We start from the raw sequence: 23,534 nt of genomic DNA, 5'->3' as shown, positions 1-23,534 counted from the left end.
AACTGAGGCACAAAGAGATGACCTTCCCAGAGTCACCCAGCGAGCTAGTAGCAGAGCTGGGAATAGAACCCAAGTTTTCTGCGTGCCAGTCCAGTAATCTCTCAAGATGGGCTTGCTTTAGCAAAATGCATTTTAATACAGCCAAATGCAAGGTCATATGGATAGGAGCGAAAAATGTAGGTCACACTTACAAGCTAGGGACTGACTGGGTTTACAGGGTAAATTACCAGTTGAATGTAAACTCCTAGTGTGATGCTGTAAACAGAAGGAGAAAAGCAAACCATGGATATCCAATTGGGGAAAAATTACATAGGGAGTATTAAGTAGGAATAGTACCTCTGTATAGGCACTAGTCAGACTGTGGCTATGTCTACACTTGCAGAGTTTTTGTGCTGTCAGTTTCACCGGTGACAAGGAACCAGTAAAAGAAAAGCTCTGGTTTGTGTTCTCACTTACTTCCACAGGAGTCAGATCGTGTTTACATTTGCAGCGCTCTTCATTTTGAGGATAAGACTTTTGGGAAGTGGGGGGTGATCACAGGCATCCTGGGTCCCTGCACAGCCTCCTTGCCTCAAACAGTGATCAGCTCCAGTAGCTCAGCATTGCTCCAAGCAGGGGATGTTTGCTCCATGGAGCAGCCATTGTCATCTAGCCAGATAAGCGAGCATTTGCCAAGAATACAGGAAGGGAAGTTTCAAAGTTCCTGGGGCTTTGCAGAGGGAGGGGCGAATGCCTGTTTACTTGGCGTCAGAGCAACAGAGCTGCTGGCCAGAGTGGTCAGGTAGGAACTGTGGGATATCCTCCAGAGGCTAAAAGCGGTGTAAATGGAAATAATGTGTCTTCACTTGGAAATCACTGCAAAAGTATCACCGGTAAAACTATAAGCCTCTCATGGCGGTGGTTTTCTGTTTGCGATGAAACTTCTGAGTTTCACCACTAAAAACCATTGGCAAGCGTAGACACTCCCATGGCTGTTGTGACAAAAAAGGGACTTTTTGCGCCTTAAATGGCAAGTGTAGAGATGCCCTGTTACTCAAATAGTTTGAATAAGTTCTGCTGTGCTTTACATTTAGAAAAGGATGCTAAAAAATGGAAAGGGTTCAGAAAAGAACTACAAGAATGAAACGAGGTCTGGAAAACCTGCCCTTTAGTGATAAACATAAGATGTTTGATCTACTTAACTTTCTCTTAGATAAACTAAGAGGTGACTTGATCATGCTTTTTAAGTCCCTACATGGGGAAGAGATTTCAGGTAGTAAATGGCTCTTTAATCTAGCAGACAAAGGCATCGTGAGATCCAGTGGTTGCAAGCTGAAGCTAAATAAAATTGGACTAGAAATAAGATGATGCGCATTTTTAAGTGACAATGTAAGAATTAGTGCCGTTTACATTGGGATGTGGTAGATTCTCCAACTTGAAGTCTTTAAATCAAGACTGGTTGTCTTTTTAAAAAGATGTTTTAGCTCAAACTGAGGTTGTGGACTTAATGGAGAAATTACTGGGTGAGGTTCTTTGGCCTGTGCGATGCAGGAGATCAGTCTAGATCAGCAGTTCTCAAACTGTGGGTTGCAACCCCAAAGTGGGTCATGACCCCATTTTAATGGGGTTGCCAGGGCTGATGTTAGACTTGCTGACTGAAACTGAAGCCCAAGGTGCACCCCATCCCCCCCCACCCAGGTCTGGGGCTTCAGCTTTGCCCCCCACCCCCCGAAAGTGGTCGGGCTTGGCTGGGCTCAGGCTTAAATTTCCATCCTCCTGGGATTGTGTAGTAATTTTTGTTGTCAAAAAGGGGTTGCGATGCAATGAAGTTTGAGAACCCTTGATCTAGATTATCACAATGATCCCTTCTGGTCTTAAAATCTAAACTATTTCTGAAGTGATTTGTTGATCTGTATCTTGTAATGCACTGGTGCAAGACAGTGGAAAAACTGAACTGACAGATTAGTAAATAAGCTTTAAGGTGACAGACTAAATATTGTGATAAATAGCTGACTAGTTCTCATTCATGTGTACAACTTGAGCAATTGTATATTCCACTCTTCTATCTAGCCTACTTTTCACATTTAGTCTATGTCTAAATGGAAGTTGCCTGTCGCTGTGGTGTATAAAAATTCATCAAAACATTTTAGGGGTGAATAAAGTAAGAGAATTTAACTAATAGTTTTATTTTACATGATAATTAGCACTGACAAAACTTCCATAGGGAAATCAGATGTGTTAAAACCCTATTGAAAATACCACATTGTTTACTGGCATAGAAGGCCTCACCCCAGAAATATTGGTCCCAACGTATACCTCTGGAAATGTGCCATGTGTTGATCATGCTTGCTTCCTAGTGCTAATTAGTGGGGAACTGTTCTGTGGATGAACTGAAATTTAATGTAGGCAATCCTTTGTTTTTTATTAAGGGATGGAGGAAATGGCACTAAATGCCAATATTTCTTTTATATGTTCTACACACTCAGATGCCCACTACCTGGTGGAGGAGATAGCGAAAGAGATGACTTTTATTGTGAATTTGAGGGGAGACTGATCCCTAAGGAAATTTTTGTGTTAAAATGTGGTCTATACAATGTATTTTATTTTTTTTAAACTTCTTGTTTGAACTGACTACACTTTAGTGCATAGCCTGCTTTTGTTTTTAATGTTTCGCACAGCATTGTGCACACTGCCAGGTATGAACATATTTTATTTCACTCAATCACTGTAACTGGCAATTTTGGATTAAAAGGGACTATAGTGGGAGTGGCTATTGAGACTGAGATCTCTCCCTCAGTATCACACTGATGTACAAATTCTAATAAAAGGAATCTGGGTTATTAAATATTTGAGCTTTTATTAATTATCCATGGCAACAAGGGATTGTTAGCAAAAGCCCAACCTTGTTGTGGTTATATCCCGATAGGAGATGATGGCAGTAATGAACTGTTGTTTCTCCCTAATAAGTGGAAAAGATTGTATAGAAAATGGAAAAGGTTATCTTGACTTCTGCAGTACCAACACGTGGAATCTTAATGTTACAGCTCATTTACTTCTGGGAGGATAACGGTGCTTGAAAATAGTTTTCCTGTGTTTTGGAAATGTGTGTTTAAATTGCGCTCGTTACTTCTAGTTACAGGGCATGTTGTAATTTTGAAGTGTTTGTCTGTATATGTATTTAAAAGGATGCTGTCAGTTTTAGTCGCTTTCTTTTAAAGACGTTATCTGTGTAAAACTTGCTTCACAATACTTTTGTTTTGCATTTTGCCTAGCCTGGGCTGTAAGTTCACATTTATCAGTTTTATCTCACTTCTAGTCAGGGTCAGACTCTGGTACTCGGGCACAGTGTTCACTGGTTTGAGTTTCCAATGCCACAAGTGAGTTTAAAATTTCTCCCCACACCTAAAAAAATCTTATTGATACGAAATAGAAAAAATATTTTGAGACACCCTTTTCTTTCAAATAATTTTTAAAGAAAATGCAACCTCAGATTTTCATCTAACTTCCTTTAATTATTTGCATATGATAAAAATCTATTTTATATTTCAGTCTCAATTGTTTTTCAAATTGATCTCACTGCAAATTCTGTCTTTGGTCTGCAGCCTTCTTGGGTTTATCTGTAGATTTAAGCTTTGGCCTCTTCTGTGCAATGTGTGGAAAAGAGCTTTTTTTTTTTTTCTTTTTCTTTTTTTTTTGTCAATATAACAAGTTTAATCTGCATGCAGATGCCCAGTTAATTAATACAGGTAGTAAGGTGGAACAAAGCTCTATGGTAATAATTTTTCAAGTGTCTATTTTTATAATTTGCCAGGCTTTTAAAGAATTGAGCTATTGGTTGAGTTTGACTGCTGATTTATGGGCCTCTAATACAAAGCTGCTGAGAGAGAGAGTTTTGGATGTGTTTTTCAAGGCATCATTCATATTCAGCCAGCATCGTTATCTTATTTTCCCTGTGAGATGTGCATTGTGGGTAATATAGAATGATCTTACAATTAAGTTAATTACAATGATAGTTAATGCTCTTGGAAACCAAGGTGAAATAACCTTCCTGTATCAAGATGTTTTTACAGGGAATTGAGTGCTTGTGAACAGAGTGACACATCTAGAGATGTAGCATGGCACACTCTCTGTAATGCAAGTTAGTGAGCAGAGTAACTAGTGGAAACAGCAATTGGAAAAGCGCTTGTGGAGGCAGGGAGAAGCTGGGACGTAAGTTTGTATATGAGCAGTTCAGTAAAGCAGTCGTTTGACTAGCCTTTGTCTAAACTTGGTATATTGTATAACATCTAGAGATAATGCACTTGTACCGCTCCATGCGTGGTCCTGGTTGTGAGCTGGAGGGATTGTTTCTGATGGTGAGAGGGTGATTGATGTTTTATGCTTATTCCATCTTCTGGGTTTAGATACCAAGGTAACAAGAGCTTGATAAATAACTGCCAGTAAGTCTGATTCTTTGCTGAGTGCGCCAGTTCTGATTGTGGTTTTAGTGAGATGGACTCCCGCATACTATGAACTAGATTCAGAAATTTGTGTGTGTGAGGTTTTTTTCTTTTTATAGGAGCCTTAAAATGAAGGAGGCAGTGTAGCTTTTATTTTACCATTAGAGCTTTGTTTCAATGCACTAGTTATTACAAATTGTCCCTAATCCTAGTGTCTGTGGGCAGATAGCTATCAAATGAGTTGGTTTCCCATGTGGCTGATGCGGAGCATTGAATGTCTAGTTATGTATAAATATGATTTAAAGAAAAATACCGTATCCCCTAACAAAGGGTAGTGTTTCCAGAAAGGGCCATTCTTTGAATATGTGCATTGTTTATATTTATTATTGTTTCTCCTTATCCTTTCTGGCTTTGTCATGATGTAATAGAGGCCACACCTCTCTGTTCATAGAGGAAAGAGACTCATCAACGTTCAAGTTAATATGTCTTTCAGAGTGCACCTACTATATTATAAAGGTCTCATCTCCAGGTACTGGCATGTGGCATTCTGAATCCCAATTGGTTTCAAGTCCATTGCAGGATGTTTCTATGGCAAAATGTTTCCTGAATTAACACACACATATTCAGACCCCTAAAGGGTTCTCCCCCTACCCCCCCGGAGGTTATATTGTATATATTCACAATTCGTATTTCTCAAGAAATTTGCCCAGCAACAAGAAGCCTGGAGGAAATTCCTGCTACCGAGGGGAACAGGCTTCTGAGTGAGGTAATCCCAACATGGACATTGAGTGAAATGCAGAGATGACCTAAGTTGTGGGCTGACTAACGAACCCCAAGAGCAGTCGGGCTTGAGGGAGAAGGCTTCAATTTGACTTCATGATGTCTAATTATTCAGTTTTTGTGGTTAATAAAGTCAACACCCCCAAAAGAGGTTGAGTTTTGACCCTACACAGGAAGAACCGACTAAGTTTTAGAGCATGCAAGGCAAGTCCCACTGTTAACAGGAGGTGCTTCAGTGCATCATCAAGTTGAGTAGAACCCATAGATTAAAACAGAAATACTGTTTTCCCCTCCACCTGCTTCGTTTTCTACATGCCGCATCTTTAAAAGCCGTGCACCCACTAGTCAGCTCCATTGGACTGCTCTCCAGCTTGGGTGACTCAGCCTTGCTGACCAGAAATGCTGTGTGGGTGTTTGGTGCCATCCCCCGGCCCCAGTTTTTTGTTTTATATTTTAGATTGTACCTCTGGAGTGGGGATGCAGACAACGTTTTTTTGCCCTGGGTGACAAGACACCTTGGGCTGGCCCTGATCAGTGGATCCAGTTGGTCTGTTACTACTGCAAGATAGCCTGTTACAAACCATTGTTGAGAAGCATGTGTTAAAGTAAAAAAAACAAAACAAATCATTGTAAACATGTAGGCATATGTGGCCCTCCTTTGCTGTCAGTCTCCGAGGGAGACCACACCTCTTGGCTGCCATGCCCCTGGAATAAGTCTCTTAGAAAAGGGGGAAGTTAGCAGTCTTGGTGCTCGATCCCTCTGGCAGGGTCGAGCTGTGAGTGGTCCAGGGCCCAAGTCCTCAAACAGGGCAGGGTACCAATAGTTTAAAACCCAGCCTCAGGCAATATAGAGCCAGGTACAGGCTGGGAACCCAGACCCTCAGACAGGGCAGGGTACCAGCAGTGTAGGGCTCCAGCCCTCAGGCAAGGGGCAAGCACCCAACACAGTCTAGGAGGATCAAGCAGATGGCAGACTCCCACAGGCCTGGTGGCTGAAGGTGGGGTGGCTGCTACCTCGCAGGTGGAGTGGCAGGGGGTAAGGGGACACAGGCCTACCCATCTCCACTGCATCTCAGCCTATGGCCCTAACAGTGGAAGAATGGTCTGCTACTGGGTCAGTGGGGATCCAGCCACAACACGCTGAACTGGATTCCAGCAGCAACCCCACTGGACCGTAGTCCTCGTTGTGTACTTGGATCTCTGGGTTGTCCTCCATCTCCCCTGGGTACACTGCAGGCAATAATCCCAGATGCTCCTCAACATCAGGCATGTCTGGTAGCTCAGGCAGTTTGGATGAATCCTTGGGGCAGTAGAAATCCTCAGCGGGTGAAAGCATCTGCCTCCCTCAGTGGTTTCCCCTCAACTGAGCTATGGGATCTGTTCCTGTCCTGTCCTTTCTGCTTCCAGCGTGGAGGGCGTGGCTTTTTTGGTTCCACCCACCAGGGGGTCATCTGGCCCTCCCTCACTGTCCATCTCTGAGAGAGGCCACACCTCTCTGCTGCAATCATTTTAAGCAAAAGCTATGCTCTTGAAAAGGTCACTAATGATTAGTCTGTCACCCCCTCTTTCTATGTGACAAGAGTTAGCAGGGCTTGGAGTATCTCCCTGTGGGCCAACTTACCTTGTGAAAGTTGGATCACTTGGGAACTCTATAATGCAACAGTGAACAAATATTTATAACAATTAAGCATCCATCTTACTGATATGATGATGATACAGATGCAGATATTTTAGAGTCCTTTTTTAGGGGAAGGAATTGTTGTCAGTGACTGCTGTTGGTATGAGCTGTCTAAGTACCCATTCGACGTTCAGGGAAGAATCACTAAAAGGGAAAAAGTAATATCTTTAAGAGCTGAAGGTCACCATAAGTTCAATTCCACATTCATAAATCTAGTTGTTCTTAGCTTTTGATTTTCTAGGAGTAGTTATTGACTTGCTAGTAAATGGATTGATGTAACAAAAAAATGTAGTGGTCATCTGTATTAGCCTACTTTAAGGGTCTAGTTCTGTACCAGGGTGAAATCAGAACCAATGAGAGGCTGTGTCGCCCCTGCCCTGCAACCTGCGGTGCCTAGCAATACCTTACTGTTGTAGCTCCCAACCTGGACTGCTCGCAAACAGCTTTCTGACATGCAAGCCGCACCCTGAGTGTCTGTGTAACTGCAACCTGCCATCCACATTTGGGTCCTGGATTTTGGAGACTAGATGACTGGGAATTTTAACGGTGACCTTGGTGAGCTTTAGTGTGTGCATTCTGTGATCTGGTTTGATTACTAGTTACTCAATATGCAGAGTGGCAAATGCTTTTTGGTTTAAGTAGAGTAACGTTTCAAAGATGGGTTTCCTAAAATACTGGTATGTGAGGAGTGCGGGGCATTGCCCAAGAGCTATCTTCACATCAGCCTTTGATGTAAGTATCCTAACTGAATTAATTGAGGGAAAGGAAATAGAACAGCTCTTATCTGGCTAGAGTTCAAAGGGCTGGGGTGGTGGTGGTGGTAATAATAAAAGTGAGACACTAACATTCCACTTATTCATTCATCCCAAGTAGGGCAAAGAGGGTGCACAGCAATGAGAGTGTTGCATTGTCCAGGGCATAGAAACATGAGAAATGTTTGGATCTATTTGTATTAGTTTTCACTATCTCTTCTTGTGGTAATAGTCTTTAGAATAAGACTTAGGAAACCTTCATGAAATCCTTAGTATTTCAGTTGTGTGTGTATTTCCTGATGTTGTAAGGGTTAAACTTCTGTTTTATTATATCTATTTTTAAAAAGCCTGAATGAACAGACGCAAGTGAATGATTGTCTGTGTATGTACCATGGTGAGTATTTATTGTTCCAGTTTCCAGAGACCATTTTAGTCTATACATTCTATATTTTGCTGAACTTCTGAAGGGGTGTGAGGGAGAGAGTTGTATGTCATGCCTATTATGGGCTTTGGATCAACTTGTCCAGCTGAAGGGGAACTGCATGTGGAGGGAATTGGAACTCGCAGACTCTGTTCTGAGCGAATGTTTGGGAAGCTCTAAAAGCCCTGTGCAGACTGGACGCTACAGGGAATAACCTGGGATAAAGAAGGGTTTTACAACAGGCACCTTCCATCCCTAAAGAATCCCTGAGAGCTTCACAAATTCAATGGAATATATACACACTAGGTAGGAATAGCTTCACCCACCGCTGATGCCCTTGGCTCTGGAGTAGAATGAAGCAGTTGTCTGTTAGTGCACAGAAACAGTTTAGGAGCGAAAATGAAGATGGACACAGTGCATATTAGGAAAATAATTGAAAGTAAAAGGGCTGACTTGTACATTTAGAAGCATGGGGTACAACTAACCATGCAGTGAAGGACCCCAGGAGGATTTCTGGCCTAGTCAAACAAAATGACTCTAGGTGCCCCACAAATGCAGGTATGCACCTGCTTTATTGGGAGGTCTTCCACCTTTGAAAGGGTGTGCTTTGGAAGGTTGTGGCCTTGCCCTCAGTCCATTCCCCAACCCTCTTTGTGTAGCTAGTATGGGCAGAGGTGTTAGTAGGGAGCAGCATATGAATTCACAGTGCCTTCAGCTAACACAGGAATTTTCCCCCCAGAATTTCTCTTTAAGTCAGAAATTGTATCTGCTGGATCTCTAAGATGGATACAGAACATCGTGTTTGGGGGCAGAACAATCAGTGATTTTACCACCACCTCCAGGGTGGGTAGAGAAACTATCTAGAAGCAGACCTTTTTTTTGGCAATCCGAGCATATTAACAAAGAGGTGTTGTGGTTTTTTTTGTTTGTTTGTTTTTACTTCTGCCATGCTGTAAAAAAGTGTTTTTGCCATCCATTAATTAGTACCATGACTATTCTTCACAAAAAGGCATATATATGCACTTGAAGTTTGAGTTATAGTGATCAGCTGCGCTGAATCAAAAAGTCATATGCCTTATGTGAATCTCTGCTTTTTTGGTTAAAGTCTCTTAAATTGCCTTTGCTAAGAGCTGATTCATATTCTGCCACAATTTTTTAATTTCTGATACAAAAGTAATAAACTGCTTCAGTATCACCTGATCTCAGTTCTTCCATAATTTTAACTTCTTGAATACTGTATGTCCCTGGAAGCAGTGTAAATTCCTATCTGAGGCTTGGAAATTATAACCCATCATAACTCTGCCTAGCTGAGTACTTTGCTTTTTCTCTCATTAATATTCCATGTAAGGGAATGCCTTTGCTTCTGATTTGCATAAGCTCATGGGCAGATACTGCTTTAACTCTTAGATGCTCTTTTAAAGCTTTTGTGTTTCAGTGTTCTAGTCTCCTTTTCTTCTGCCAGTTGCAGTGTCTGCCTGGAAATGTTAATGTCCCTTGTAATATCAGAAAGATTTTACCCATTCTCTAGCCTTTTGGTGTCCTTTTAATTACTTATCTGATTTATCCAGGGGTTTGTCTTGACTTGGAGAAGTAGTTGAGGTTAGTTTGAGTTCAGCTTTTGTGTTAGTTAAGCTTAATCTCCACTCAGCCCTTCCCCAGCATAGATGCAGGGTAACTCCTTTAACTGGGCAAGTTCTAGCCTATTCTCTAGCTAGGAAAAAGGCTGAGTTTGTCAGGCTTAGCTGGCACATTAGCTAAGCCTGACCGAAATGGATCCAGTTTTCCTAGTCAAGTATTTATACCAGGCCCATTGCCATATCATCTGCATCAGTTACCAGTTTGCATTTTGTTTGCAAAGATGCAATACTATTTTTAAAAAGTAACCTATGCATTCTGCCTTCCTCTAATATCTGCAGTCTACGTAAACTGGAAACATGGAATAGCTACCAAGCACCACATCTCCCAGGAATAAGCAAAGTGTCTGGATACTTGAATATCTAGGATAGTGGTGTATGGGTAGTGAGAATGCACTGTGTGTGCCGTCGGTGCACTGTGTGTAGCATTTTGCATTAGGGGACATGATGTTAAGCTTAGGGTCATGGTATTTGTGAAGAAAGTGTCAGATATGGTTGTTCTAAGAACCCTAGTATTTAATCACCTGAATTGCATTCATAATGGTATAGTAACACAGGGTTTTTTATATTTTAATTATCTGGGAGCGGGGGGAGTTGAGTGTTTTTTAGGAAGACAAACTGTTAAAATGTAACTCATTCAATGAATGAATATTTGTTGAACCTAAATATGGTGGTGTCTATTTTCCTGTGTGCTTACTAGGCCGGTTTGTGTTCTATATTGCTTTCAGTGGAGCAAATCACGATTTGAACTCTTTTGTATCTGAGAGCAGAATTTGGTCCACTGTTTCCAGATCTGTGCAGCTCTGTGTGTTTTCAGTGATTACTTTGAAAATATCAATGTGTAACTTTTTTGTTCCAAACAATTGTTAACTCTTTTTTTCCCCCCAAGCCTTTTTGTTCAAACTTGACATGACCCGTGCAGTCCTCTTTGAGGAATATATATCACTACTGTTTGAACTTTAAAAATATAGTTATCATTTCCAGCTAGAGTAATAAATAACCTTATTGATTTAGCAACCAATAGTGAAGACATAAAGAGTAAACAACCCAATAACTCGGGGGGACTGGGGAGGGGGAGAGAATCACTTAATATAATCCACAGATAATTCTGGGTTTTATATTTAAACAACATAGCGAGTACTCCTGAAAACTAGTTTAAAAAATTACAGCGTAGGGAAGCATCAGATGCATTCATCTTAGTATTTTGCAAAATACCACAGCATATTAAAACATCCTACAGTAAAAGAGGAAAGATAGATACTGTCTAAGCTTATCTTCTAAATCACCTAGAACCCATCACTCTGCCTTCCATTCACATGATTCACATGTGGTTCAGTGGAAGCTTTAAATTAATCAAAATGAGAAAAGAAACTTCTTTTCCACAGCCAATCTAAGTTGTGCAGGAAACTGTGTGCACGTTGTTCAATCAATTTATTAAAAATTGAGATGTCAATTAAATCAGCAGTTACTTTCACTGAATCTGATTAGTTCTAGCTATATGAAGAAAATGTAAACTTCTTTTTACTTAAACATGATAAATTTCCCTTATTTGTCTATATTTCAGGCACTACTGTCTATTCTAGGCCCCTTTGACATAACTTCAAAAAAACCCAATCCTATTAAAACAGGAGCTATTGCACCAACAAAACAGTTTCTCCCAACAATTCTCCCTTTTCCAAGTAAATAGATGGGCCTTGGAGTATGTCTGGAAGATCATTAGATTTGAGCTACTTCAGATCAAGGGGAGACGAGATTAAATTGTCTAGAATATTTATAAGCCCCGAAAATAGAGGCTTAGAATGAAGCTGCCTTCTGAAGTGTAATGTTACTGTTGCTGTTGTAATGCCTATAAACCTGACTTGTTGCAGCTGTTTTCCACAGAGTATAGTGAAGCAAGAGGCTCTTAAACCTGTTGATTATTTTTGGGTTTGCTGTTGCTTCTGTGCCCTCATCTCTCAAAGCAGTTCTGTTCTCTCTTCGAGTGATGGTCCCTGTTGTATTCCACTGAGGCATATGTGCCATGCAGCTGGAGCCAATGCTTTTGAAAGTAGTAGTGTTCAGCGGTCTGCGCATGTGCCCTGTGCCACCTCATGGTCTTGCGTGAGGTGAGAGAGGGTATGGCAGACCACCGGAGGCTCTAGTTTTCTATCACGGTCACATGACTCAAGTTGGAGCTTCTACTCCTATCATCCTTGTGATGCACTTTTCAAAGCTTTCCTTAGTGCTGTTTGTAGCTTAGATATTTTTTGGGGGGAGGGGTTGCATTTTCTTTTTGTTCTCTTCCTTTTGTACCTGATTTAGGACTTGGGATGCCACTTCAACGGTGTTTCCTGACAAACTTCCCACACATCCCCACCTCCAGTACCTGGGCCTGGGTAGTGGATTATGCCAAAGATGCTGTGCTTCCTGCCCTCACTCATTTTCCATCAGCTATGAGCATCAGCACTGTTTGTACTGCTTGGGGCAAGCCCACATCGCGTCCAGGTGCAGTATCTGCCTCTCCTTTCCTGCCTGTGCTCAGGAGAACCACACTCTCCATCTCAGGAAACACCTTATGGAGGCTGCCAGGGGTCCAGCATCAGATCCTGGGCAGGGAATCCCCCTGTACATTGGCCTGAACAGGCAAAGAATGTCCTCTGGCTACAGAACCTCCATCAGGCTCTGCCAGTACGATTGCTAAGGATCCCACACTAGGGCTTAGCCATGAACCAAGGAAGCATGTGCATAAGCATGGCAGTAAGTCTTCCTCCAAGTCTAAGAAGGTCTCAGCACTCTCTACTACTTCTAACTATGAAGGAACTACACGTTTCAAGTCTCACTAGACCAAGAAATGGCTGCACTGATCGCTGGACCTATTAATACCAACTACGGACCAGCAACTCCGCCAGCATCTTGGGAACCATCGGTATCTGGACAGCTGCAGTTCCCAATATTGACTCCTCCAGCAGAATAGATACCACTGACTCCTCAGAAGTGCCTTGGGTGCCCATGAGTTATTTGCACTCGAGGGACTATGGTCTCCACAACCCCTGATCTGATCACCAAGTCAAAGGGACCCTTCTCCCGCTGTTCCTGCCACCTCCTGTTCCTGCTGTTCTGATGGCACCGCCATTTGGTGAGGTTTCTGACTCCTGTGATTCTGACGATACAGATGTCCAGTGTGGTCCACTGCTCCCATTCCAGATTCACAACTACCGGAAGGTTCCAACAGCACCGTGGCAGTTCCCCACCTTGCCTTATTGGCCAACTTGGTATCAGGCACTGTTGTCACAGGCTATGCAACAGCAGGGTCAGCCGGGCTGGCCATACTGGAGTGGCCCCAATATTTACTTTCCAAACAAACCCACTCAGTTCGTGAAGACTCCGTCACTTCACAACCCTCATCAGGTAGGCATTCCAACATAGTTCTTGATGACTCAGAAATTGGCCCAATGGATCTGGAGAGGAATCCTTCATCTTGTCCAGATGCAGCCACCTCTTCAATCACCTCCTCCCACCAGATGACTGTCGCCAGTTCGAGGATTTGCTGTGGAGAATAGCCAATACCCTAGACCAGTAGCTCTCAACCTTTCCAGAGTACTGTACCCCTTTCAGGAGTCTGATTTGTCTTGCTTATCCCAAATGTCATCCCACTTAAAAATGAGTTGCTTACAAAATCAGACATAAAAATACTAAAGTGTCACAGCACAGTATTACTGAAAAATTTCATACTTGCTTTTTTTAAACTATATAATTATAAAATAAATGAATTGGAATGTAAGTGCAATATAGTGCATGATTCTGTGATGCACACTTCATTCAGAGCAGCAATCTTCTGTTCCACAATCTCCTCACAACATCCTCCCACATATGTACTGCTTGTTAATCACCCACAGTGGAATGCTTTAGGGGCCATCGCTCAAAGAAGAAAACGAGGTTACTTACCTGTAACTGAAGGTTCTCTGAGATTTGTGGTCTCGATATGCATTCCAATCCCACCCTCGTCCTCTGCTGCAGAGTCAACAGCCCTGTGGTAAAGAGAGAATTTTGTTCCAAAGCATGTGCTGAGTTTGTGTCTTACTTCCAATCAAACTTTCTTTAAAATTTTCTGCCCCTCTTTTTTTCCTCTGTCAGCCAACAAACATTTGCTGCTTCGGCTTTTTGTGGCTTCCTTCCAGCACTGTTTGGATCCTTTTTCTAATAAACAGCTAAGATCTGTATATTATCCAAGTTCAAAAAAGTATTAGCCACTTCTGTGACGCTCAAGAACATCCACAGTAACATTTATAAGAGTTTTAAATCTTGGTGTTTCAGGGCATAAGCTAACCACTAACTTTCATCATAGGTAGGTTATTCTGTAACTTTCCATTGTAAGAGTTGCTGAACCTTACATCCGTTTACTGGTACTGGTCATTGTCAGAGACTGGGTATTGGACTAGATTGATCATTGACCTGATCCAGTGTGGCAGGCCCTGTGTCCTACATCACTTGTTAAAGGGACAAAAAGAAGATTGTGTTTTCTTCTTTGGAAAGGCTTCTGCATGCAGCTGGCCTAATGGTGGACCTTATTAAAAAACACAACAGTAGAGGAGTACTAGTCACTCGGGAAATGACAGTTGTGTGGTGTTCATTAAATTCCAGATTTAAAGTACTTCTATGAGACATGTTATGCCTTGAAATGCAGATACACTAGGGAAAAGAGAGAAGCATCTTTAGAAACCAGACATTCTGATTTCTTTGCTTCTGTAATTTACCTTGGGGACCACATCAGATGATGGTGGTTTTTGCCTCCCATGCCCTTGGTGCTGTGTCCCTTGAGAGATGCATCACAGAATCTGTCCCTCATGTTTTACTTGTCAGTTCACTCTGTGTAAGTGTGCAGGTAGAATGTTACAATTTTACACTTTATCTTGTGTTTCCCACTGGGATTACTTCCCTTCCTTACTGTAAATTAAAGGTGGGATCTGAAGAGCAATGAAGCAGGAAGGGTGGGATGACCAGATGAGACATGAAATATTGGAACAAGGGAGAGGGGTTGCCGGCAGAGGAGCAAAAAAATACAACCAAGAGTCGCCAGAGCATAGGAAAAATTGGTGGGGGCTGAGCACCCACTAACAGCTCCCTGACCCCCTACCCACAGCAGCTCACCTTCGCTCTGCCTCCACCTCCCCTGAGCTGGCTGCCGCATCCTGCTTCTCCCTGCTCCCTCCAACAGTTGCGCCACTATACAGCTGATTAGCATAAGCCTGGGAGGGAGGGGTGAGGAGGAGGAATGCGATATGCTTGGAGAAGAGGCGGGGCCAAGGCGAGGATTTGGAGAGGGATCAAATAGGGCAGTGAGGGGGCAGGGCCAGGGCAGGGATTTGGGGAGGGATCAAATAGGGCAGTGAAGGGGCAGGGATTTGGAGGGGGATCCAATGCGGGGAGGGGTGGAGTTAAGGTGAGGGGGCATGAGCCCCTTCTGCCTGTGCTTCAGAGGGCAAAATATCAGGACAATTTGCATCCCGACTGAACATCGGTTGGGACATGGGACAAAAAAGTAAATATTGGGACAGTCCCGATAAAATTGGGACATCTGGTCAAGGAATGATGGGAGTCCACAGCAGCTGACAGTTTGTAAAGCTGGGCTTGATAAGAGTGAAATGGAAGCTTGCACAACTGTTGGTGGATCTGCAGCAAACAATTCTGTGTGGCCAAGAAGTATTGTATTTTTGGTGTGCATAGTAGTGTTTGTACATGCAGAATGCTAATGATAAAGCAGAAGTTCAACTGTTGTGAAATGCATTTTATTAGATAACAATTAAAATTCATGGCCCTTTTAGTGTCATGGGGTTACAGTAAATTAATTTTTGATGCCTTATTAAATGAGAGAGAGAATGAGGAAGAGAAGATTATGGTCCTGGTACATTAGGATGCTGGGATTACTTGTGTTTACATAGGCACATGCCTAACAATTATCTTATTGAATTATGGTTTAAATAAAGTTGACATGCAGTATGTATCTGATAGAAGATGAAGATGTTTGTTTGGGCTGAGGGTGAGGGGTGGATGTGGCTTTGTAGAAGAGAAAAATAAGTTGCTCCAAGTGCACCTCAGTAATGAATGACTGATGCCATCATATGGTTTTTGTGGTCACGGGGAGATTATCTTCAGATGATTTGTGACTGCAGCAGGAGATGAAAAGCTGCATGATAACTGTCACTGGAGAGAGTGGCTCCACTAGTGATAATTCTAACCACTACTTTAGTTCCTGACACTCCTGCACTTTCCAGTGCCTGGTCTACCCTCTGTGGCAGTGCATGTTTTCTCTGACAGATTAAGACAACCCCTCCTCCTGACAGGATGGGTTTTTGCCCATGTTTTTCTCTTTTGGTGCTTTTATTCCTTGATTGTCTCTTCTATCAGTTCTGTTGCCCTTCAGTGTTAAACTCTTCTTCACTGTCTGTACATTACCTCTCCTTGTTCACCATTCCTTCTCGTCTTTACGTGCTTCCTACCACCAAACAGAAACCCAAAGCAGAATCCTATAAGGTGCTTCAGGCATCCATCTGTCCACTCTTCATCATGTGTCTGGAGTGTCAGTGACTTGTCCCGCTGTCCATGTGCAACAAATAAAAACACTCCAGGTTGTGGTTCCTTCTCCCTCAACATAGATCAGACACACTGGGAGCATTGACCTTCCTGTATGACCCATTGACATGAGGACCCTGAAGGAAGCGATTCTGAAGCAGAGTAAAAAAAGTGTTCAACCAAAACCTACATTTGTTTCCAAGATCCATGTTTCCATGGAGAAGGACCCCTGCATCTGGGATAAAAGTTCTTTTAGCACATTCTAACTGGGCCAGCCCCTTAAGATAATGCACTGATATAATAGATTCTACACGTCACTTATCAAAACTTGTAGTAAAATGTTCTGGAAACATGAAGTTTGGAAAAATATAGAAGTGTAAATGATAGAGCTCTGCAAAGAACTTTTTTTTGCTGGCCATTGAAAAAAAATAAAACAGTGTCATGGGGAGGGGGGGAGGGAGCAGTCGGTCCAAAATGCAAAGTTTTGAAACAATTTTAATGAACCAAAACGTATAAAATTCATTTTGAGTTGAATAAAATTTGAACGTTTTGTTCCATTTTTGAGGGATATTTAAAAAAACTTTTTGAATTTTTTTAATACAATTTAAATAACTAAACAAAATGTCACTTAGTTGAAAAATCAATTTGATTTGCTACTCAATTGTTTTACTACCTTCTAGAATATGCCTCAGATATCTGAGAAGCTCTTCAGAAGAAAAATGAGTGAGTTAGGTAGAATGTCAGTAAAGCAACAAACATTGCATGAACAGGTTAAGCTGATGGTTTGCACTCATTTTTCTTTTCTGTTAACTTATCTCTGCTGAAATACATATAAAGGCAAAAATTATGGCTTTACTTTAGCAGGCGGTCTGAAGAACTTCACTATTGCTAGAGATGAGATGAATTATTTTTTTAATAGAGATGGAGCCAATTAACATGTCTTATGCCAAGCTCTTTCCCAACCTTTTGCAGAGGGAGGAGCACCCAGGCTGATTATCTGATAGGACATGCTCTAAGCCTGTTTCTAAGAACAGTCTCTTTTCATTAGTTTTACAGTCAAAGATTGCAACAGCTTTTCTCTGGTCAAGGTCCTTGTCCATAGAAGCAGACCTCAAGAACAGAGATCTGCTCTGTGGAACAACTTGAACACTTCCTGTCTGTTACAACAAATTTATTTTTTGACTGAAAATCCTGTTCAAAGACAGATGGTGCAGTTCTCAGATGTAGACTTTACCTCCTGATTAGAAGCAAATATATTTTCTTCAATAATCCTTTCTTGTCACTGTCTGACTCATCCTGATTTCAGCCTCCCTCTGGATCACAGCCCCAGCCCTGTGAATAAAATAGATTGTAAAGGTTCTATAGGGTCTTTGTAGTTTGAGTTCCTAGATCCCTTTTGTTACTTTGTAACCTTGATTTACACCTGCAAAAAGAGGTTACAAAAACTGTAGCCCTTCAATAAATTGAGATTGAACCTTAGATCTGTACAGTACAGTTGAATCCTCATCGTACTATTCAGAACAGCACGATAAAATATTCCATTTGGGAGAAGATACAGTAGAACCTCAGAGTTACGAACACCAGAGTTACAAAACACTGGTCAATCACACATCTCCTTTGGAACCAGAAGTACACAATCAGGCAGCAGCACAGACCAAAACAAAAAAACAAGGGCAAATACAATACAGTACTGTGTTTAACGTAAACTACTAAAAAAAAAAAAGTTTCAAAGCTGTAGTAAGTCTATGTTCAGTTGTAAACTTTTTAAAGAACCATAAAGTTTTGTTGAGAGTTATTAACATTTCAGAGTTACAAACAACCTCCATTCCTGAGGCATTCATAACTTTGAGGTTTTACTGTATTTGCTTACTAGTTCCTATTGTGATGCAGAAACTGTTGTTGAGAAAGGTAAGAGAATTTATCAGCAATTACTTCCTTAGGAAGGAGAAAAGGGCTGTTTCTGAGGGTACGTCTTCACTACCGGCCGTATTGGCGGGTAGCAATCGATTTCTCGGGGATCGATATATCGTGTCTCATCTAGACGCGATATATAGATCTCCGAACGCGCTCCTGTTGACTCCAGAACTCCACCAACGCGAACGGCGGTTGCGGAGTCGACAGGGGGAGCCGCGGATGTTGATCCCACGCCGTGAGAACGGTAAGTAACTCGATCTAAGTTACTTCGACTTCAGCTACGTTATTCACGTAGCTGAAGTTGCGTATCTTAGATCAATCCGCTCCCCTAGTGTAGACCAGCCCTGACACTTGGAGCACTGGGCATTTATCTTCTCTGGGGTGAAACTGTAATTGTATACAACAGTATTATTTCAGAGAGTGAATGATCTTTTTAAAAAAAAAAAAAAGAATTAATTGTCCTAGCTGATAAATTGCTCAAATTTACCAGCCTCCTGAACAAGAATTGTAATTTGTATAAAAAATGTCTTGTTCCATGGTGACTTAAATCAATTCTAGGAACTGCAGAGAACACAATGAAAATTCTGGTCAATAAATGCAGGAAGAAATTATTGAAATGTTAATATAGGAGTTGCCGTGCAAACCAGGGAGGCATTTCCATAGCTCAAATGAACAGTTATATAAAATGATTGTTAGGGTGGTCATTGGGGCTCATAATATCTTGCTCCCTTATACATATGTTTTCTTACTAACAAAAAACTAACATTAGAAAAAATAAAATCGGTCTAGTGAACAACTTTTAAATTGTAAACTCCACTTGTACTTGTTATAAACTTTGTCTGAAAGACTGATCCATTTTGGGATAAGGTATCTAGATCAGTACTGATTTTGGATGTGCAACCTCTTATTTTATTTTTATTTTTTTCTGGAGTACAGGCTAGGTCACAAATCACAGCTATTGGTTCTTCAGTCTTGTCATTCCACATGAATTGCTTTCCAGATTTGTTTCTCTTAGAGGAGAAAATTGCAATTAATAACCCATGCACACACACGTCTCCCCAGTCTTACTCCCAATAATGTGTCACTGTGCGTTGGGGATGCTAAAACTTGTCAGTAAAATATTGAGAACTTACTCATAAATAGCTGGCTGTATTTATGTTAATCTCACTTTATATTTTTACATATTAATATTTTAAACCTACAAGAAGCATTGTTATACTTAGCTAATCCAATGTTAAGAAGTATAGAAACCTCTCACATAGCGTGCCTGTTGTTTGCTGGGATAGATAAATTGCTAGGAAAGTCTGTAATCAGTTGACTTCAGTCCTAGTGAATTAACTTCACTGGGCTGTTAGCAATCGAGCACTGAGGCAATGTATCTTTATAGTGGAGGAAAACTGCAGAACTTTCTCATGCACTTCATCCCATTGAGGTGAGGATGGCTCCTTCTTCCATAGAACAGGCTATGGGCTGCCAGTGAATCCCACAGACCCTCTGGAATCCAGGAGAATCCTGGGTTGATCTGGAAGAAGCCTGGGCCTTCCATGCAAAATCCACGTGGAACTGCTCTGGCTTTGGGGCCCTAGCATGAACCTTCCCCACTCTCAGCCCTGATGTGGCTATCTTTAAAGGGGAGCTCTGCAACACCAAGGAGCCAGCAGAAAATATAACAACTCTGGCTGATGTTGCTGCTTCTTAGCCATCACTGTGGGGCCAACATGGTGGGCAGGGAATGGGATGTGTGTGCTCCCAATGAACATGGACCGCTGCATGCCTGCTCTGGACCCAACCCCTGACTCAGCAGACCAAACGGCACTACAGAGGCAGGTGACTCTTCTTCCCTCCTCTCTTCCTCTACAGGCTGGATGAGATTCATACGCAGAGATTCATGCTGGGGACACAACTTGGTGCTGAGTGATTACAGTTTGAAGGACAGGACATGTAACTTACCTTTCAATTGTCCAGTCCCTCATTTCTCAAATAGTTTTTCTAGGTTTTCTTCCTCCTTGCTTCTCAAGCCGACATTTTAAGAGAATTGAACTGTCATTAAATGAGAAGCGGGGGTAACAATTCGGAGCACCTGAGATATTGTAGTAATAGGGGCGCACCTGCTCATATGAAGAAGGAAGCGCTCTAATGCTACGTTACTGTCGAAAGGCTCACAGCAAGATGTATTTTAAATGGAGTGCTTTTTCCTGCAACGTAATTAAAATGCTTCTAAAATGCTTACGTTTAGCAATACATTGTGTTGTACTGAAAGAGGAAAGTAGAATAATAAATTATCATTGCCTTTGGCAAGGAGAGGAATGTGAATAAAGGCTGCCTAGCATGTACAGTGTATACTATAGCCATGTGTTGGGGCAGTTAATTTCTCTAAAGGTTGCACATTTGACTCTCAGAATTATTGATAAAATCCCATATCTGAGGAATACATTATGCTATTGACACTCTCTGGATCAGGAAAATATATATTGAGTAGAGCTGATTGAAAAATTTACGATGGAGCATTTTTCTGTCAAAAAATGCAGTTTCATAGGAAAGAAACATTTATTTGGAATATATGGACTCCCACAACATTTTCAGCGGGAAAAAGGGCAAAGTGAATTATTTCAACTTTCTCATTCATTCTGACGTTTCGTTTCATTTCATTTCATTTTGACTCCTCATTGAAATTAAATATCATATATAGACATATTAAATTTAATGTTTTAATATATAAAAGTCTAAACAGAATGACTCTAAATGATGTTGAAACAAAGTTTGACTTTATGGAAATGACACATTTATCTAACTGAAACAAGTGGAAATATTTTATTTTGATCATGTGAGTAGTGGCACATCAAAACTCTTTTTTTGGACTTTTTGTTAAATAGGAAATTTCAAACTTCAGCTTTACATTAAAAAAAAACACAGTCGAATCTTAATGTCAGAATTTCCTGTGGAATGGAAATCCTGGTTCCTGGGCAGCTCTAATATTGAGTGTGTATTGTTTTAGGGAGATCGTCTTAATGAGGGATGACTTCAGCTTACCTGCATGTAAACTGGTCAAATATAAATCTGGAGACCAGGTTTGGAGAAGCAATTTCTAAACAGCTTAAACAGCTGATTCTTGGAACAGCTAATTCTGAAGCGCACCGGAGGACAGGCTCCTCTCTCCGTAGCACTAAGTAACACAAAGGAGCTGGCTCAAGTAAATAGTGGCTCAACTATAATTAAGGAATCTTGACCACATTAGAAGTAAACTCAATGTTCTCAGAGGAGGAACTGTACCCAAAACTATTGCATTAACATCAAATGGAGCTTTACAATAAATAAATTAGAAAACTTATCAAAGATGTTTTACAGTCAAGAACAAGGCAATTAAAACCCAGGCTGGAGGCTGTTTACGGACACCATCACTGAGTTACAGAAGGCACTGAGACTCCTAAATGAAAAAGAAAGTAAGATGGTAAGTCAAAACCGGTATTCTTAAATAGCCAGGCATCAAGTGGTAATTTTAGACAATCAGATATCTTTTAGTAAATGGAAATTCAGCCCAAGTGAAGTCAACAGAAATGAATGTAAACTATGACAGGTACAATGTAACATGAAACTAGGGGATTAATCTGGAGAATAATGAACCTAAAATGTTGTTAACCCATAAATTATTTAAGGATATTGGAAGTAGGAAGTCTATAGGAAATTCAGTGGGTCTGTTGGGCCACTAGGTGGGTAAAGGGGACTAACTGAGGAAGATAATATCAGAAAATGTAGAGAAACTAAATTATTTCTTTGCATCAGTCTTCATCAAAGCGGATACTGGAGAGAGACTTACCAAAGGCCACCCTTTTCAGGTAATAAAGATGAGAAACTGTCAGATTGAGGTGTGAAAAGAGGAGGTCTAGAAGAAGTTGATACATTAATTAGCAACACGTAGCCAGGTCCAAACCGCAAACACCCAAAAGTTCTGAAGGAACTTAATGAAGTGGCTGGACTGCTAACAAAAATGTGCTGTCTTTTATTAATATCAGCTATTCTCCTGAACGGTAGCAAAAGTGGTCTCTGTTGTTCACTATTTAATAATAAAACATTAAGGGTGATCTTGGGAACTGCTCCATCTGTCAGCCTGTGGTTTTAGTACCAGACTTACTGACTAAAACCAATAAGTAAAGAGAGTTATAAACACCTAGATGGACATGATATAATAGGGACAAGCCTGCATGGTTTCCAGAAAGGCAAATGTATTAATCTATTAGAATATTTTAATTAGAATTATTTGACTATGTCAGCAAAATAATTGGTTGACATCTGTTTAGACCTTTTTCTGATTCTCACTGTGAGAGCTCATCCACTGAGCCTGAATTGTGGAAGGCAGTGGTCCCCAACCTTTTTGTGGCCAGTAGCACATTCATGTTTTCAGAAGAGTGTGGCGGGTGCCAACAATTACTTACATGCAGGGCCGGCTCCAGGCACCAGTGGAGCAAGCACGTGCCTGGGGCAGCACATGCTATGGGGCAGCATTCCAGCCATTCTGCAGAGTCAGAGTGGTTTTTTGTGTTTGGCTCCAGTTCTGGGCAATGCAGAGAGAAGCTGGGAGGACAGAGAACACAGGTGCCTGCAGCCCCGGAGTACTCTATCCCCAGCAGGTGTGGGGCCCCAGCTTTTCTCCTCTGCTGGGCACTAGGTGAGCCCCACACCTGCTGGGGACAGAGAACACCAGCGCCCACAGCCCTGGAGTTCTCTGTCGTGGGGCCGCGGCTTCTCTCCGGCTTAAGCTGTGGCCCCACCCCTGCCAGGGACCGAGAACACTGGCGCCCGCTGTCTGCAGCCTTGGAGAAGCTGGAGAGAAGCCGTGGCCCTGTGCCTGCCAGGGACAGAGAACACCGGCGCCCGCAGCCTGCAGCCCCGGAGTTCTCTCCCTGGCAGACACGGGGCCACGGCTTCTCTCCCCTGCTGGGGACTAGGCAGGTACACACAAATGCTTGGCGGGCGCCATGGCGGGAACCACTGGTGTAAGGGATCTGCTTGTAATATGGCTGGCCACTATGTCCATAACTCTTGCAATGTGTAACATAGCTGGGTCAATTAACATTGTTCCATAATTGGATTCACAAGTTTTTGACTGATTACAGAACATAGTTAGGATCACATTGCAAGAGTCTTGTAACTGGGTCCCCTAATTCGCTTGTGTTTGTGCTTTAGGCAAAATGGTTTTGTTTACCCTAAAAACAGAAGACATGATACTTGATTAAGCCAAAAGAAGCTTATGATAGAACGTAACATGTTTCACTTTTGTTACTGTCTGGCAATCAAACTTAGGATGCAGTAAATCCCTAACATGCTTAGGGTTACCTCTTCCAAGGAGTTAATCTTTATCGCTGAAGCAGCATGTGAAATAAAGTTGTAGGG

The 23,534-nt window shown here is 41.7% G+C and overlaps 1 protein-coding gene across 6 annotated transcripts in view; it reads left to right on the top strand.

The window, feature by feature from the left end:
- Positions 1-23,534, top strand: part of MCUB (mitochondrial calcium uniporter dominant negative subunit beta) — an 88,187-nt gene that overhangs the window by 43,580 nt on the left and 21,073 nt on the right. The gene's annotated exons all lie outside the window — the stretch shown is intronic.

The sequence above is a fragment of the Gopherus flavomarginatus genome, chromosome 3 (genome assembly GCF_025201925.1).
Source record: "Gopherus flavomarginatus isolate rGopFla2 chromosome 3, rGopFla2.mat.asm, whole genome shotgun sequence".
NCBI classification, from domain to species: domain Eukaryota; kingdom Metazoa; phylum Chordata; order Testudines; family Testudinidae; genus Gopherus; species Gopherus flavomarginatus.
This window is presented reverse-complemented; position numbering and strand designations above follow the sequence as displayed.